Raw genomic sequence first — 18,259 nt, 5'->3', positions numbered from 1 at the left:
CACTGCTACATGTAAGGTTTGAAAAAGGGCCTGATTTATTAAAGCTCTCCAGGACTGGAGATAAAAAAACTTGTGAGCTTGTAAATCTAGAATGGATTTCTTAAAATTATTTATTAATATTTGGCAAATGTTTAAAATCCTAGAACCATTCCAGGTTTGCTGGATAACCCAGGCTCATCCATGATAGTCTATCTGCTCCAGTCTTGAGAGAACTTTGATATATCAGGCCTGATGAATGAAATGACTAAAGATGATACAACAGTGTAACATTGGCGAGCAGCAGGACCGATTTAATGAGAAAAAATTTACTGAAATTATTAGATAAAAAGGGGTACAGATAGGTTTTTTACACCTAAACAATGTAGTCCACAAATGACACAGGAGTGTAAAATTTATCAGCTGCAGGACCATAATAAATAGCAAGACTAGGCCCAAATTTATAGGAAACAAAAAAAGGCAGGTTGGGGTTTTACTACAAGATGTAGGATACTTCAAAACATATAGCAGTGTAAAATTGTCCAGCTGCTGAACTATTTTATTGATTGATAACTGTCTGAAATATATTAGAGAGAGTACAGAAAGGTGTTTTACTAAAGATAATACAGCAGTGTAAAATTTGCCGGTTGCAGGACAGTTTTTGCAAACAAGTCTAAACCCAAATTTACTAGAGCCAAGAAAGTGGCTATATAGATAAATTACAGAAATATAAAACTGGACGGCAGCAGGTTTTTGTGATGGATGTGTGATGAAGTTATGCATAATAGGTATAAATGATGCATGGCTGACTTTTATCTTTTATTTTTATCATACAAAGGCAGAATAAAAAATTGATGAGTAATATTAGCTAAAGCGGGCACCAGTAAAATTGGTAGAGAGAAGGAGAAATGCAGCAGCAGTATTTTCTACCTCCATACACTCGCAGGACATTTTTGGTGGGTGGGAAATATGTTTGCTGTCACACAGGACTGGCAGCAGAAAACATGTATAGGCAGAAACAGTGGTCTCTTCAACTTTTCTCCACCAACTTCTTTGTACTTCACAGTGCCTACCTATATGTAGTTACACATTCATTGTGCAGGAGTGAGCGAACAGTGGGATTCTGGGATGCTGCAGTGAAAGCAGCACTGGCAGAGCACCGGCTCTGCAAATAGTAAGCAAAAAAAAAAATTCTGTATATTGTGTCTGACTACACCATTCTTGTTGACTCTCTTGGCCAGATTTAGAGAAGATTTAAGCTCTCCAAGACTAGAGAAGATACATTTTCACCAGTGAACCTTGATGATACAGCAAAGCTGGAATTGATTTTTTAAGTCATTTGCTATTTGTTTTCAAATGTTTTCAATCCTGGATCAGATCCATTCCAGGTTTGCTGGATCACCTAGGTTCACTAGTGAAAATGTGACTTCTCCAGCCTTGGATCACTTTAATAAATCAGGCTCTCTATGTCTGTGTCCTATTCCTTTAATTCTATCTGTACTTTATATTCTAATTACCCCTACCATCATAGGTGACATTTCTTGAACCTAAAAACAACTTACATCCAGACTGACCCTTCCTTGTCCAGTCAAACTTCCCCATTCTAGCTCACTCTCCCCATCCTAACTGCCCCCTCTGCGAATGCTTGAGATCCTGGGATATGTGACATATGTGACATATGTATCCCAGTAGTCTCTGGATTTCCAATTCAGTCTTTACAGCTGCAAGAAAAAAATTTAAAAAAATGTATTAAAAACATTTTTTAAAAATACACTTGATTATTATATCATTAGGCTTTACACCCTTTTTTATATTGTTCAAAATGTTATGATAGTTCTGCTTTACCTGGCTCTTCCATCATGGCCACTACTTTCCATCCTGACTGCCTTCTCTTCTTGGCTGACCCTTTCTTCCCTGTGAGCCCGCTATCCTGACTACCCCCAACAATAGGCCGTCTGCCCCTACTGTCGGTCACTTATATGCCTCCCATTTCACTGCCTACCACTTATCTACCATTCACATTTCTATCTGCCATCTATGCGCCGGTCACATCACCTACATTTTATCTGTCTATCCCTTTCTGCACTTTATACTTTCCCTTATACTCTACCAATAATATGCCACTTACTGCATGTCACATACTTTGTTGCATATCTACCTACCACATACTGCCTGTCACTGGTCTACCTGTCACCTACCTACCTTCCACCTTCAGGCTGTCACATATTTTCCTGTAACTTATGTGTTTTTCAGTAGAATTCAGCTGTCCCTGCGTTCTGATCGTTAGAATTAGTCTGTCCCTATGATATCTGTATGTACCTATCACTGGAGTATCTGGCTATTAGTAGAATCTGTCTGTTGTTTATATCAATGCCTATCATTGATATCTGAATGTTGGTATTAATATCTACATGTTTTAGATATTTGCCCGTTGTTGGTGATATCTGCCCGTTGCTGGTATTACTTGTATGTCATTGGTAATACTTACCTTGTATTATCTGCATGTCACTGATATCTGCATGTTGATAATATTTGCTTATCATTGGTAATCTGCACATCATTAGAAGTTGCTTGGTTTTGTAGTAACTGCATGTGATTGAATATACACCCATTATTGTCAATGATAAATGCCTGGTGTGGGGCAATGAAGCATGTCTGTAGCAGTCACATATGGCACCCAGTTTCTATCGGTCTCAGGTTAGCTCCCCTACAATATGTCAGCAGTCAAGTCAATTCCCTCAATCGTAGTTAGTGGTGTGGTTTCCTGCTTTTGACAGAATTAGAATGCTACAAAGTGGGGTAGGACACTACATGATGCCACAGAAAATGTTGGGGTACAAAACTGGAAACCTAAGACGCAATGAAGGGGAACTGCAAAGCTGAAACAAACTGGAAGCTAAATGACACCAAACAGCTGGGGCACTATAGGGAACGGGGGTATTTTTTTTCTTATATTCGAGCTAGGCTAGAAGGTATGAGTCTGCAAAGCCACAAATTCAATCAAGGCTAGGTTTCATCCAGTAGAAGCAGTTTTTAGAGAATTTTGAAGAAATGAAGGCATAGTCAGGACCCTATATTCCTATATCTACAAGACCTTACATTTTCATTACATTATACAATTGGTATGCGTAAAGGAGATTTTTGGAGGAAAATGTGTTGTCAGGACCATATTTTTGGCAGAAAGGCACTGAAGAAGACAAGAGATCAATATTTTGGCAGGAACTTTTTGTATACAAAATACATTGGCAGGACCTGATATTTAGAACAAGACCCATCATCTAGAATAAAGCAAAGTTTTAAGAACAGAAATTATTTTTTTTAAGAAAAAGAAAATTATAAAAAAAAGTGTAGGATCTCTTTTAGGTTAGGGTTCTTCATTATTCACTAGATAAAAAAATGAAAACAAGGGTCCACATGATCCAGTACATGAGCACAAGAGAATGGCTGCATTTTTGCAGGTTGCTTGTCTAATAGGTGTCAACAGGCAACACATCATGCTGTAGAAAGAATAGAATTCAGCTGTTTCCAAGAGGAGAAATTTGAAGAAAAAGCATTGGCAGAGACTCCTTTAAGTCAGGGCCCCACGTTATGCAGACAACAAACTAAATTCTAAGTGTTAAAAGACTTGTTATTCCATTTGCTTGTACTTGTAGGATCCATATCTAACAATATTCATATTAAATGCAATAGATATAATTTTTTTTTCACTTGAATTCTGTTGAAGAAGCATTGTCAGGGTCCAACAGTGACATCCAGGCCCCATTCACCCAGTCCAAGAACACGGTGAAAGGGGAATGATTTGTCTTTTGCAGGAGAATTCTGTTAAACAAAATGTTGGAAGAGCTCTACATTGACAATAAGACCCCACATAATCCAGTCTAGGTACACAGAAAAAGTATACTTTTCATTGTGGGAGAAATCTGAACAACAAGCATTGGCAAGCATTACCAGCAAGGTCGTGCATCAAGTAAAAAAAAAACATAATTAAACCTTCACTTTAAAAAATGTGATCAGGCAGATCCTTTATTGGAGAAGGGACACACAATCCAGCAAGATTACATGACCATGTCAGGAGGAGTGCTAGGGGTCAGGAGGAGTGCTAGGGGTCAGGAGTCCCTAGGGCTGCCGAGAGTGGATGAAGATCAAAACCAGGAAGAGGAGAAGAAAGAAAATGGTAGCACCCTGATTGGAAATGGGGACGGGTGAGTGTATCTAAAAATTTGCAATCAAGAAAATAAGGGTATTTCATTTTGGAAGGGACAGCATCTGTTCCTTCTACAAACAAAGGACCTGCCCTGTTGCAGTTTATCATTTCTGGTGGTAAATTCTGCTTTAACTGTTTAATTGCCAACAAAATAAAGCAATAAAAAAATCAGTATTCAGAAAGAAAAACAAATATTGGGACCTGAAAATGTAAACATGGTTAAGGTGTTTCAATAATGCAATCATATTAATAAATAATAAATAATTTGATCTCCACATAAAGTAAAGAGGACATATTTAAAAAATTGGTTGCTGGCCAACTTTGTCAACATTTGCCCATTTTTTCCATCTTCCAACCCCTAATTCACCAATTTTTAAGCACAGATTGACCAGATTGACCTTTTCATACTGCAAATTCACCCAACATCCACTCTTAAATAAAAAATCCTTTCCTGTACTATTAAATACTTTTTTACTTGTTAGAATCTGAATTTTTCCATTAATAATACAGTTTTGTTCATTGGAAACATTTCTTCACAAATATTGAAAAAAACGTATTGTATTAAAAAGAAATATCGTAACAAGTTAAACACAATAATTCATTTAAACATACCCTAACGTTTTAGGTCTCTTTTCTTTACTTATTAAAAAAATGGCATGGAGTCCTCTCTAACATGAAAACCAGACCTTTTTCTAAGCATGGGATCTGGCTGGCCAGAAAAAGAGGAGAAACAATGTTGTATCCATCTTCTTTCCTAACCATTCCCAGCCCCTACATTTCCTCACAACTTGTGCTCCTAATGGTTGCCAGGGTCCATGGGGTTTTTCTTGGAATCTGGAAGCCACCTATAACACGACGACCTTCAGATATCTGCCCTTTTACTCCGGGGAATTATTACATACAGTACTAATTTCCAAAAAACGGTTAAAGACCCCATGACCCCACTGAAATAATAAAATCTATTCTTTTAAAATAGTACAGTTTTATATATTAGGGCTCTCTGAAATAAATTCATCTCTTCACATGATATCTTCTATTATCATAATATCCTCAACCCTTGTATGTGATGTTAAGAGGCAGACCGAAACAAATTTCTTCACGTTTTCACGGGAGACCTCAAGATATGTTTACACTAAAAGGTATTAATAAACAGCACTTAGATATATAAATACATAGAGATATTTATAGTCCCTACCTTCTAAGTGGAGTGTTTGGTTCACCAATTTATTCCAAGATACTTCTGGCCTGAATGCCTAATAAAGACGCCTAAATCTGCAGCACAAATACTCACAACCTTGAATCAGGTAAAAGTGCTACCAAATAATTTCTGAACATGATGTAACTTCATATGGTTGCAAGACAGTCAATAAAGATATATTTAAAAGCATGGGTATAGAACCTTTTAATGTTGAGCAGTATATGGCTTGCATTAAAAGATCCAATGTATTGCCAAAAATATACTCTAATGTTTTACATATTTCTTTTAGATGGCAAAAACATTTTGGACCTGTCTTCTTCTTGTCTTATTACTTGCCATGTTAATGGAAGCCAGAAGAAGTACATCAAAACCTGGTCGGAAACCAAGCCACACAGGAGACAAAGACAGCCACTCAAATACAGGGGGAGATAGCCAGACCCGCCGAGGAGACAAAGACAGCAATTCAAATACAGGGGGGCAGAGCCAAACCCACCGAGGAGACAAAGATAGCCATTCAAATACAGGGGGACAGAGCCAGACGCACCTAGGAGACAAAGATAGCCATTCAAATACAGGGGGACAGAGCCAGACGCACCTAGGAGACAAAGATAGCCATTCAAATACAGGGGGTCAGAGCCAGATCCACCCAGGAGACAAAGACAGCCATTCAAATACAGGGGGTCAGAGCCAGACCCACGCAGGAGACAAAGTCAAACCAGGAGACACAGACAGCCTATGGAATACAGGGGGTCAGGGCCAAGCCCACCCAGAAGACAAAGACAGTGATTTGAATAGAGCTGGCCAGAACCAACCCTACCCAGGGGACAAAGAAATTAATTTGAATAGGGATGACCAGAACCCAGCCTACCCAGGAAATACAAAAACAACACCACCATAAAATCAGACAGCAATGCCCAAAGTACCATCATTCACCAGATGTGTGCCAGTGGTCACCAAAGCTCACCTAAATATGATTGCTATAATTCTGGGCCGAGGATGTTCTTTAGCTCAAGTGTAATTTTTTTCATTTACATCTTTATGTATTTTGTGGTGCAATGATCTGAAACATTGGTGAAAGCCAAAGTTTTATCCAATTCCCAGTGTAATCTTGGCTTTAAAAGTCTCTGGAATATATTGTTGTGCTCTTTGTCACTGTGAATATTATCTATCACAGCTTTGCAGCAAAAAAAGCAGTGGTCTTGTCAGTGTTACATATATACAGATCTTGGTTACCAGGGTGGTTAAATCTACGAGTCTTGCAAAAAAACTTTTAATAATGGCATGTACCAAAAACAACTGCCTTCTAAATGTTATTTTGTCATCACCAAGTTTATTTCATGTCTCATTCCTAGCTGCGAAGCACCAAAGAAGCCAATGCAACATGCAAGAAAGGCGACCAATTTCTTCTTGGTCTTCACCTTTATTGGACATGCCTGAGAAAAACTGTAAAATGTATCCATTACCAAAGATGACAAATTGTGGCAAATGCAGCATTTTGGTTGGTTTTCTTGTTTACAGCTTTTCAATATAGAGTTAATCATAAATAATGGCCTGAAAATAATTTTTCGCACTGATAATCATACCCACATGTGTTCTGCTGCTATATTATTCAGTGTTATGTTTAGGTTGTTCCTTTTTTATAACTTTTTTACAATTACTAGGCACTTTTATGATAGCATAGTGCAGATCCTTTTATTTATTTTTTATACTCTTTTTAAATATTTGTATAATGTTTTGAACTGTTTTTTTTTTTTACAATCACATAAGTGCTGACCAGATTGTGCCAAGAGAATGAGAGCGGTGTGTGTGGCCCACCCAAAGATTGGTCTTACCACACAAAAAAAAAAACAGAAAAAATCTATGGAAGCACTGAAACCAACAAAGTGCCATATTTAAAAAACTGTAAACCTTTCTAAAGAAATAAAATAAAAATCACCCTGGCCCAAAGAACTAAGTGACCTTCTGATGGAACTAGAGGTGGCAAAGACAGACTCCCACCTGCCAGGACTGAGCTACTTGAATTACATTACTGGCAAAAACTGCCATGGAGCCTGCAATAGAAATGGGCAGCACAAGGCTCAAAACAGAGATAATAATGTATCCATTCCTCCGTTCTCATATTTTTTCAGGTTTAACGGTGATGAAGGCTGGATAAAGTATGATCCTATCTTCAGCTTAAGTGAAATCAAGTTGTCAGCTCCATTGCCATAAAAGTATCAATACATCAACTAAACATAGAAATTCTATTAAGCGATGTCTTATCATCAGTTGACCAGTGAAGTTGTTAAGATCTGACTGAGATGTAAATTCAATTGGAGCCCACCAAGAGCTACAGCTGGACACTATGCCAAACCTGGAATAGTTGATAGAAAATGACAATGTTCATGGTTTTTGATTCTCTTTTTTCCCACATGAGTGGTTTATCAGAAAGTATAATGGTGATTCTACGTAGAATCTAGACTCTATGTGGATATAGGGGAATTCCACAAAGCCTATTCAACTTTAACTAACCTTCTGGCAGAAGCAGCAGCCGTTTTCAAATTAGGACCGTTAAAAGCAACATGGCTCTTTGAGCGCTGTGATCTACTGCAGGTATCCTTCTTTTTTGGGAATTTCCTTTTTCCTGGAATCTGCAGTAAATATCTTGTTCCAATGTCTATAAATTTAAAGTCTACAGCCTTTCTTAGTTTAGCACCAATTTTAGGGGATTTGACGTCAGGAAGTTTGTACCAATGTCAGTTGAAGTGTTTACAACATCTGGCCAATTGCTTCTAGAATGATTGGAAAATGAACATTTTACTTTTCTGCAAGGAAGGAAAAAATGGCAACATCACAATCTTCACAATTTCCTTTTACTGTGGTTTTGCAATACCTTGATCACTGTGCCATAACAATTACGTTTCAAATTCAAGCTCCTGTTATTTGGATTTAAATTTCTCCACAGGTCTTGTCCAATTTACCTTTATGACTTAAAATAGAATGGAATATTACCCCTCTAGCTGCTCTCTTCTCTCCTCCAATGACCTACTAATGACTTCCTCATTCACGACCTCCTCACATGTACAGCTCCAAGAATTTTCCTGGGCTGACCCGACTCTCTGGAATGGTCTTCCTCATCCTTTTCGGCTAGCTCCTACTTTCTTACCATTTAAATGACTTTTAAAACCCATTGCTTCAAACTTACCTACCTGTCTTCTTCTGTCTCTTAAACCCTCACTACTCCCCCACCATTCCATATCCCCCTCTTATTGTGTGTTACTTCCCCCACTTCTTGGATTGTGAGCTCTTTTGGGCAGGGCCTCTCCTCTGTCTAATATTTACAGCCCTTATTTAATGTACAGCACTACGTAATATGTTGGTGCATAGATAACTATTACATTTTATTTTTCTTTTGTGTTCAGAGTATTTTGAAACAAATTTCTGTGGATTTAACAGTCACTGGATGGGGTTGCTGTTACTATTCAGGAAAAAATCCTACAGAAAAAGCAGCACAATCCGCTTACACTAATCACTCGGCATCAACTTTAAATAGCTAATGGATCTGAATGACTGAGGAAGCGTAGGATTGTGAAATGCAAAATGGAAAATGATCCTGTAGTATAACAATGTTTGGCAAAATAACAGGTTCAGTTTGGAGGTGGCACTGTAGGGTGGTAAATTACCTTATAAAGAATGAAGGAACTCTAAGAGTACCTCAACAATCACATGAAACAAAATGCCACATGCTTATAATTATGGAGAATGGGAACATCCAAGAAAAGTGTTACTTTTAAGGCATCAAATAACATAAACAATGGTAAAAAACACAAAAAATGTATTTTTTCCATAAAAACAAAATATATGTACAGTCACTGGATAAGTACCCATACAATGGCACATGAAGAAATCCACCTCCTAATTTTTAATAATGTTCCCAGGGGGAAAAAAGTCTGTAGTTGCCATTGTTCAACATGATGAAAAAATCTGTGCCAATAAAGGTCAAGGAAGTTATTATGAGACTGAAAAACAAGAATCCAACTCTTTGTAATATCATTAAGAAGAAAGAATGAACTGGCAAGATTTGTAATCACAAAGGGATTGGATGGTCAGTCCCATTGGACTTCCTTCTCTTCCAATTGTCAGATCTTGATTGGCAGCATCAGAATGATATTATTCTGGGCATTTCATTCAGTCCTGATTTGTGATCAGATAGGTAAGTCATATTTTATTGCGGAAGGGACATCACCTATCTCTCATCACCTAGCTGCAGTTTAAATCTGACCCTACCCAATTTAGACACCATTAGCCTAAAAGGAAGAGAACTTAATAGCTCAGGTAAATATTCTAAATATTATAAACAAGATAAAGCTGCACTTACAAGAAATGACTTCAGATGAGAGCATGATTCCTGGTGCTACAATTTCCACGGATGTCAGGTCACAAATACACAAAACAGTTCTTAAAAAAATAACCCTCATATGCTTTTTATGGTCTATACTAAGCAAAAAAAGTGAAAGTTATTTGGAGCAGTTAACTGATCAAATCAGGTTTGGTGCCAATGGGATTGCTTCTTCCCAGTATAAACTATGAGTGCCCCTGTACACCACTTTCCGTTGTACACCATCATACTTTCTGCTACTGGCCCAAATACCGCAATTGTACTGCTGCACCCCATGGCACTCTCTGCACATCTGACAGGTGGAACAATATATGAGTTCTTATCCTGTGCGTGGGGACCCGAGGGAGAGCAGTCAGTAGTCTGTGTGAGACACACCGATATGATAGTGATGAATTCTGCAGCCAGAGAACTGACTATGTGAGAGATCCTGCCAGGAATAGGCGAGATTATCGGCATTCCTAGGCCTCATGCTCCACACAACGGAGGAACTGCCTGAACCCGAATCTTATAAGAATGAACAGAAACTAGCGTATATGGAAATCATCAATCTGTCTTCATACCAACTTACAGACATAGAAACCCAAGTACTAAAGCTGAGACTCTCATTTTGTCCATCTAGCAGTCTGAATAATTTGAAATAATTAAGGACATAAACATGTTCACCAGGAACCTCACTCTACAAACATTATTTGATAAATCCTCACCCCAGCCCCAAATGTATACAAACCCCCAAACTTATAAAGGTTTCACTACCGGGGACATAAGAATCCTTAAAGACTTATACTCCCTCCTGAGAATGAGCCCCCAACTCAATCCACATACACCTTAGAAACAACATCACTAGCATCCTCCCAACCTCATACTCACACATTACATAGGAGATCAATCTTTTTCCACCTTTATCCACCAATCCCTACATACAGACCTTTACGTTACTACCAACCTAATTCTAGAAAGAAACTTCCCAACATCTCTAAAAGATATGGTCGTTTAGGCTGCACTCAAAAAAAGCACTTGTAGGGGTCTGCCTTTTTCTATCTGCTTGCTAAGTTGTAATTTTGTAAATAGCAAATAAAGTTGTTGAAGTTTTCCTGCCCCTGATAGTGGCTTGGGGAAACCCCATCAGGATATAGAGAAATGCAGGAGAGATTATTACCCTCTGTATTAATGGGGTATATGTGAGATCTTATCAGAGATCACTTTGGGATATCCCTACAGTCAGTGTATGAGCTATATACACAAATATATATGTGTGCTGCCCTTTTCAGTTATCTTTCCTGATCTGCACCCTCTATCTAGTTACATCTAGCATAGGTTAGGCATCCGATGGCCCATAGGTAGCAGAGGTCCGGTTGCATCGGCAGATTAGTGTGATTGCTAGGGTATAAGTGGTAGCGCAGATAGATTGTTCCTGAACTCCAGAGACATTGCCTGCATCCCTGCAATACAGGATCACAACACACACAGCACAATTGTCGGTTGGAGGATTTTCTTACTGTTTTGAGGATCACCTTATCAGGACATCTTTACTACAATCAACTCCAGAGGCCTCTGCAACTCATCCTGACACGGATTAGTACTGGAGGTATTTGTGGTAATAGACTGTATATATACCCGGGTATATCTGTGCACAATTCTCCTCAGGACTCTGCTATTTACTTGTTATGTGTAATAATTGCTGTTTATTGATGGCATATATTGTTGTTACTGTTTTGAGATATAAAGCTTACAAATACTCTAACCTGTGTGGTCATTTAGCTGCAATGGTCAATGTTGCATGCTGGGTGTAGTGGTTCCTCAGATGTTGTTTTATATTGCTGTTATTATTTCTGGTTAATGTCCCAGGAAGGGAGCCCCTCTGCTAACAGAGACCCTGTCCTGGGTGGAGGCACTGCCAACTTTATTAGCATCCGCACTCTTCCACATAGCGAAGGCTCAGGATCCTCTCTGTTGTCTACAGGTTAGCGCCATAGCCTGTTTTGTGGGAGTCATTTACATTACCCCCCCATAACAGGGCTACACACTATTGGATCTCAAAACCAGAAAGGACATAATTATCAAACCATCAGACCCCATCAGGGATAGAGCATCGTAATTTTAGATAGTAAAACTATAGAAAAGAGGACTAAAATCTTTTGATAGAACAAGCTTTCTCTACAAACATTAGTGACAACAAAACAAGAGAACATTTCACTAATAAATTCCCTGTCACCCCTATATTCTACACATTAAGGTACATTAAAGCCCCATACAACCTACAGGCTGACCAATTATTTCAGGGATAGGTTCCCTTACCTCTAGTGCTAGTGAACTAATAGATTTACACCTGATTGTCCCCAAGCTTCAATCATATTTAAAGGATACCATAGAGCTATTCATACTAACTCATGGGCTATCAGTCCCCCCCAACTTGATCTTAGTAGCAATAGTTTTAGAAGCTTTATATAGTAGCATACCACACACAAAAGAGAAACAAACTATAGCAGAATGTTAAGATTTGGAATACCCCACATCTCCTCACCAAAATAAGTTTATCACAGCACTGGGGTTGCGATGGGCACAAAATGTGCGCCAACCTATGCCAATATATAATTAGGCAACTGGGACAATAACATCTCCAAAGACCCCAAATACAAATCTTCAGCAAATATATAGTTTAATGGAAAAGTTATATTAATTCCGTTACTCCTTATCTGGTAACGAACCACCAAATTACTTTCAGAATTCTTTAATAAACTCCAAACCAACACATAATCTAAATTCACTATGGAACACAGTGCATCAATATTACCATTTTTGGATTTGTATGTTAAACTTTACAAAGAAAACAAAATCTCTACCATGTTATTTCACAAAAATACAGCTGGAAATGATATTACATGGCAACAGTCCACAACCCAAATCACTTATTAGGAGCATACCCTATAGCCAATTTTTGAGACTAGGTAGAAACTGTACTTCTGATAAAGATTTAAAAAAAAGAAGCTAATGACCTCAGAGTAAGATTAGCAGTAAGAGGCTACGCTAAAAAACATTTAAACAAATCCTATCAGAGAGCCCTAATACAGCATGGGCAAGATTCAACCCCCCTAGCGGTAATCTTGAGTCATACTCGGGGTCTCTAAAAACAATAAAAAACCCACCTTCCTTGTTCCTTTGGCCTCCTCCTGCGTCCAAGTCTCGGGCAGCGTCCTCCTTCTCCGATCTTCTCCCAGCAACTGCACTGACGTTCCCCCTCGGTGCATGCGTCGGTTCGCGCGTGAGATGTGGCAGGAAATTTAAATATTTTTGTATTTGGTTCAATACAAAATAACTGTATTGAGTCCAATACAAAGAAATCATTATATTATATATATGCAACATAATAAATGCATTACGTACAGTTATTTTACAGGTTTCAATATTAGTATGCACCCTTGTTTTAACAGATTTTTTAAATTTAGTTTATTAATAAATTTATTACATTTTGGACATATTTTGGTGAGTTATGCCTAAAAATTATTAAGCCAACAATGTAAAATAAATTTCCATGCAAAATAATGTACGCTTTTTGCATGAAAATACAGACAGAATTGGAATGCAGGGGGGTGCGTTCTTCAAATTTGACACACATTCTCACACAACACCTCCAAAAACCAGGTTGATTACCAGATATAATAAAGACCACAACCAGATTTACAAGATATTATCTGACAATTGTCATATTCTTCAAGCAGACCCAAAAGTAAAAAAATCCATGATCACATACAGGACGTCTTGGTCCCCAAAGGACCTCCAATTTTCTAGCCATCTTCAAGATCAATCCAGTCCACCACTCTCTAAAATGAATACAAAAAGTCCATTCAGATGTAATGTGTGTAACCAATGCAAATAGATCAAGGAAGGACAAGCCATAGACCATCTCACTTTATTGATTGCTCTATGACAGGAGGGGCTGTGGCCTCAGAAACGTAGGCCAGCAGTGCACCTGAGACCGGAGCACTTTCAAAGGGCTTAGCACCAGGATGGGAGCCCCAGCAGAGACCCTGCTAGTCTGCCCGCTGGGTCCGCTAGTGCCCAGTGCTAGATTAGGAAGGAATCCCCCACTTAGGTGGAGCTAATTACAGTGGGCTGCGGCTGCCAGGGATCACAGCCTCCGTTCACCTTGTAGTGAGGCCTGAAAGTGCAGGCCACATCTGAAGCCGGGGGGCTTGCGTTTTGCAGGGCTTCGGTGGAGGAGTGCTACCGTTGTGGGTGTTGTGGCTGAGATGGGGCGCAGCACCCATTTTGCATGACGAGAGGCTTCCGATATGGAGGCCTCACCTGAAGCCATCCCATCCGTGGGTGCAGCCTAGGAGGCCCCAGGACCTGGCTGGTTGGTGGCAGTGGCGAGGGCCCCTGCTCCTTCCAGGGTGGGAGGAGAGTGAATTGCGGCAATATAGGTTGATTCCACACACTTTTTTCAATTGGCTGCAGGCTTTTGGGATTTTGCCATGTGGGATAGGGGAAAAACAGTTGGAGCAGTGTGCTCCTCTTTTTTGCTATCAGGACACAATTAGGGAGGTGTACAGGTTGTATGGCGGAAAAGCTTGGTTAAGATATGATGAGACTGACGCTGCGCTGGGACCACAAGGATATTGGCTTGTGGATGCGTTTGATGGCGTTGGTGAGACTGGTGAGCACACTGTTTTTTCAGGGCAAACTGTAAGTAAAGGGGGGTCTACTGGCTTTTTAATTAATGCAAATTTGGTGGTGGGTGTAGATTTAGTCATGAGTGTTCAGGGTGTGGTGGAGCCCACAGACTCTTGCGTTATTTTAAGCAGGGGGGGTGGAGGTGGTGAGTCCGGGGGAGGGTTTGAGGTAGGATTTCAAATACCATGTGGGGTGGTGCATTCAGCAGGGATACCGAGGAATTTAAAATCTGTATTGAGACATCCTGCTGTGGCAGAGAAGTTAGCAAAGGAGGTGAGCTTGGGCCAGATGAGGTGAGGTAAAATAAGGTTGTGGAAAGTTCAATCGCTGTTAGGAAAGTTGAACTTTGCTTGCCAGGTAATGCAGATGGGGAGAATCTTCTGTAGACGTTTGGCTGCGGCTACAGCTGAAGTGACAGCACCTCTTCACTTTATTCAGCTGAATAAGAAGGTGAGGGAGGATCTCAGGATGGTATGGAGGTGGATTTTGGATGAGTTCAATGGGCAGGTCTTGAGGTTGGATGGACCAGTGAAATCGGTTTCTAGACCTTTTTACGGATGCGGCTGGGATGACTGTTTTGGGGCATATTTTGGTGGTAGGTGGTGTACAGAGGTATGGCCCCAGGAATAGGTGAAGGTCAGTTTGGTACAGAATTGTAGTTTTGAAACTCTTTCCAATTGTTGTGGGGGTTGAATTATGGGGGGTGTAACTGGTGAATAAGAAGAAGTCCATTTTCACGTTGATAAAATTTAGGGGTGGTTCAGGCAAATAATGGATTTTGGGTGTCTTCGGTACCAGTGGTGCAGCTGCTCCAGCATTTGGTCGTGAGGTGTTTGCAATTTAATATATTCATTTGTGCTAGGCAGATCCTGAGAGTGTTTAACATTGTGGCTGATGCATCGTCTCATTTGCAGTTTCGTGAGCTGGCACCGGAGGTGGAGCAGCGAGGTTGCCATTGTCCTGAAAGTTTTTGGAGGATTGCAACAAGATCATTGGATGTTTGATTTCGTGGTCGGCAATATGGAAAGCTTATTCCAGGGTGTGGAGAGAGTCAGGGGTTCTGAGAGAGAATTGGGCATGTTTTGGTAGAGGATTATGGGCAACTGTTGTTGTATTGGTTGGCAAAGAATTTTGCAGCTGGGGTGTCAGAGGGTGGTGGTCAGTAAAAAATTGGCGGGGATGGCCTTTTGGTGTAAGTTGCATGGGGTGAGAGATGTGAAAAAGGATTTTGAAGTGCCGCAGGCAGTGAATGAGGGACAGGTGGTCTCTGGAAGACCGGTGTCTTTTAAGCTACTTCATAGGTTGGTTGAGGGTTTGGGGGGGGGGGTGTGCAGGTGAATATGAGAAGGTTTTATTTAAAAAGACTTTTGTGTTGAAATTTTTTGGGGCTATGAAGATTAGTTAGTTGGTGAGCCCGTCCAGGTATCTTAAATGAGGATGTGGGACTGTCAACCGATCAGGTGAGTTTGGTGATCCATCTGTCAAAGACAGATCAAAGGAGAAGGGGTTACACTGTGTTGTTGTTTTGTCTAGAAGAGTCGGGGGTCTCTCCGGTGAGGGTGTTGGAAGAGTTGATGAGTCGACGACCGTGGGATGCGGGCCTGTTGCTGATTCATAAGGGGGACAAGTTTTTGTCCAAATTTAAGAATTTGGCAGTTTTAAAATGATGTGGGTTCCTGGGCTTGCAAGATGGAGTTCAGCAAGCACTTCAAATGTGGCAGGGCTCACAGGTGTGAGGTGTCTTACCTGTGCTCTGTGGTGGTTGTGGTCTGAGAAGGCAAGGATCTTGTATTAGAAAATGGATAAAGTTTGCTATGGGGGATTTTTTTATGGTGGGCCCTCCTTAATTTAAGTACAGCAATTGGCCCCTGAGGCTGTGCTGGGTGGCTTGGGGCTTGGTGTTTGAAAAAAAGAAAACTGGTAGTGGTACAGACCTTGCTTTATTACTCCTGCAGCCTGGTTGTTGTAGTTTGTACCCAGGAGTTATTAAGGTTATGCAGAAAATCATGTTAAGGTTGAATTCTGTGAATTTTGATAATGAGAAAGTTGGTAAGTTATTTATGTTATTTATGTATGTTATTAAATGTTATTTAATTACCTCCTGGGCGTTACACTGAGGTCTGGATTTCTGTACCAAAAGCGTTACACTGTTTTTCATGAAATTTTTTTTTTAAATTGTAGACCTGTAATGAGTCGACGACCGTGGGATGCGGGCCTGTTGCTGATTCATAAGGGGGACAAGTTTTTGTCCAAATTTAAGAATTTGGCAGTTTTAAAATGATGTCTAAGTAAGTTGGAGTGGGGAATCAGTGTTATGCTTCCTATTCCTTTTGTATCAGTGCCACTACTGAGGTGGCTAGGTTGGGTTCGGGGGAAGAGACCATTAGGCGCTTTGGAAGATGGAAATTTAGGAGGTTTCGGTCATATGTGAGACCTCATTTGCTGTAGAATTGGGGGATGTTTTGGTGGGGGTGGTGGTTTTTGGGTTGTTGGGGGAAAGGAAGTTTTGTATTTGTTTTCATTACTTGCTTTTCTTAGGTGGTCAGGCTAGCTTGGTACAGATTGTCAGGCATTCCTTTGTCTGGTGGGGTGCGAGAAGTGCGGAAGTGAGGCCGGATGATCGACAGCTGGGCTTGTCCAGGGAAGATGTGTTTCGATGGATTGTTGTTTCGGAATGCTGTGGAGTAAGGTGGTGCCAGAAATTCTCAGGTTTGTGATTCTGGATAAGCCCCCTGGGGTGGTTGTAAGCCATGCCACGGATAATGATCTGGGAAAACGCTCCATGAAGGAATTGATCAGGGATGTGAAGACAGGTTATCTTTGGTTGGGAGTGGAGTTCCCGGGTTTAGTTGGGGTTTGGTTGGATATCGTGGCCAGGACAAGTTGGAGGGGAGCACGTTCTATTGCGCGGATTATTAGGGATAAAAGTAAATAAGGAAGTGGGCCGTTTTGTGGCCAGGAATAGAGGTATTGTGGTGAGGCACCGGGAACTGGGGGAGGAGGTGTGGAGGTTCCTGAGAAGCGATGGGATGCACATGAATGCCATTAGAACGCATGAGGGGTTCCTGGGCTTGCAAGATGGAGTTCAGCAAGCACTTCAAATGTGGCAGGGCTCACAGGTGTGAGGTGTCTTACCTGTGCTCTGTGGTGGTTGGGGTCTGAGAAGGCAAGGATCTTGTATTAGAAAATGGATAAAGTTTGCTATGGGGGATTTTTTTATGGTGGACCTCCTTAGTTAAAGTACAGCAATTGGCCCCTGAGGCGGTGCTGGGTGGCTTGGGGCTTGGTGTTTGAAAAAAAAAAACTGGTAGTGGTACAGACCTTGCTTTATTATACCTGCAGCCTGGTTGTTGTAGTTTGTACCCGGGAGTTATTAAGGTTATGCAGAAAATCATGTTAAGGTTGAATTCTGTGAATTTTGATAATGAGAAAGTTGGTAAGCTATTTATGTTATTTATGTATGTTATTAAATGTTATTTAATTAAACGTGTTATTTAATAAACAGCTGCTTGACAACCAATTTTAAATCCCAATCGTTGTCCGTTGAATTATTGGGGAATAGGAGAAGGTTGGTTGACAAGTGGGAGAAGGGGTAGGGGTAGGGCGAAGAGGGGTCTGGGTTACCCGATCATGTACTTTACAGATGGCTTTCTTTATGTGAATATTCTTATATATACCCATTCATGACTGCATTTATACTTATAACACATACAGAACCCATACACACAGGCTGAACTCGGGCTCTTCAGAGGAGATCCCCACTTAGGGGTGTTACCCAGCGCCATATCATTATGCCGCTGTTAGGATATGATCATCTGTCCGGCGACTCTGT

The sequence above is a fragment of the Pyxicephalus adspersus genome, chromosome 2 (assembly GCF_032062135.1).
Source record: "Pyxicephalus adspersus chromosome 2, UCB_Pads_2.0, whole genome shotgun sequence".
Classification (NCBI taxonomy): Eukaryota; Metazoa; Chordata; class Amphibia; order Anura; family Pyxicephalidae; genus Pyxicephalus; species Pyxicephalus adspersus.
The sequence above is the reverse complement of the archived record's forward strand: the minus strand, read 5'-3'. Positions refer to the sequence as shown.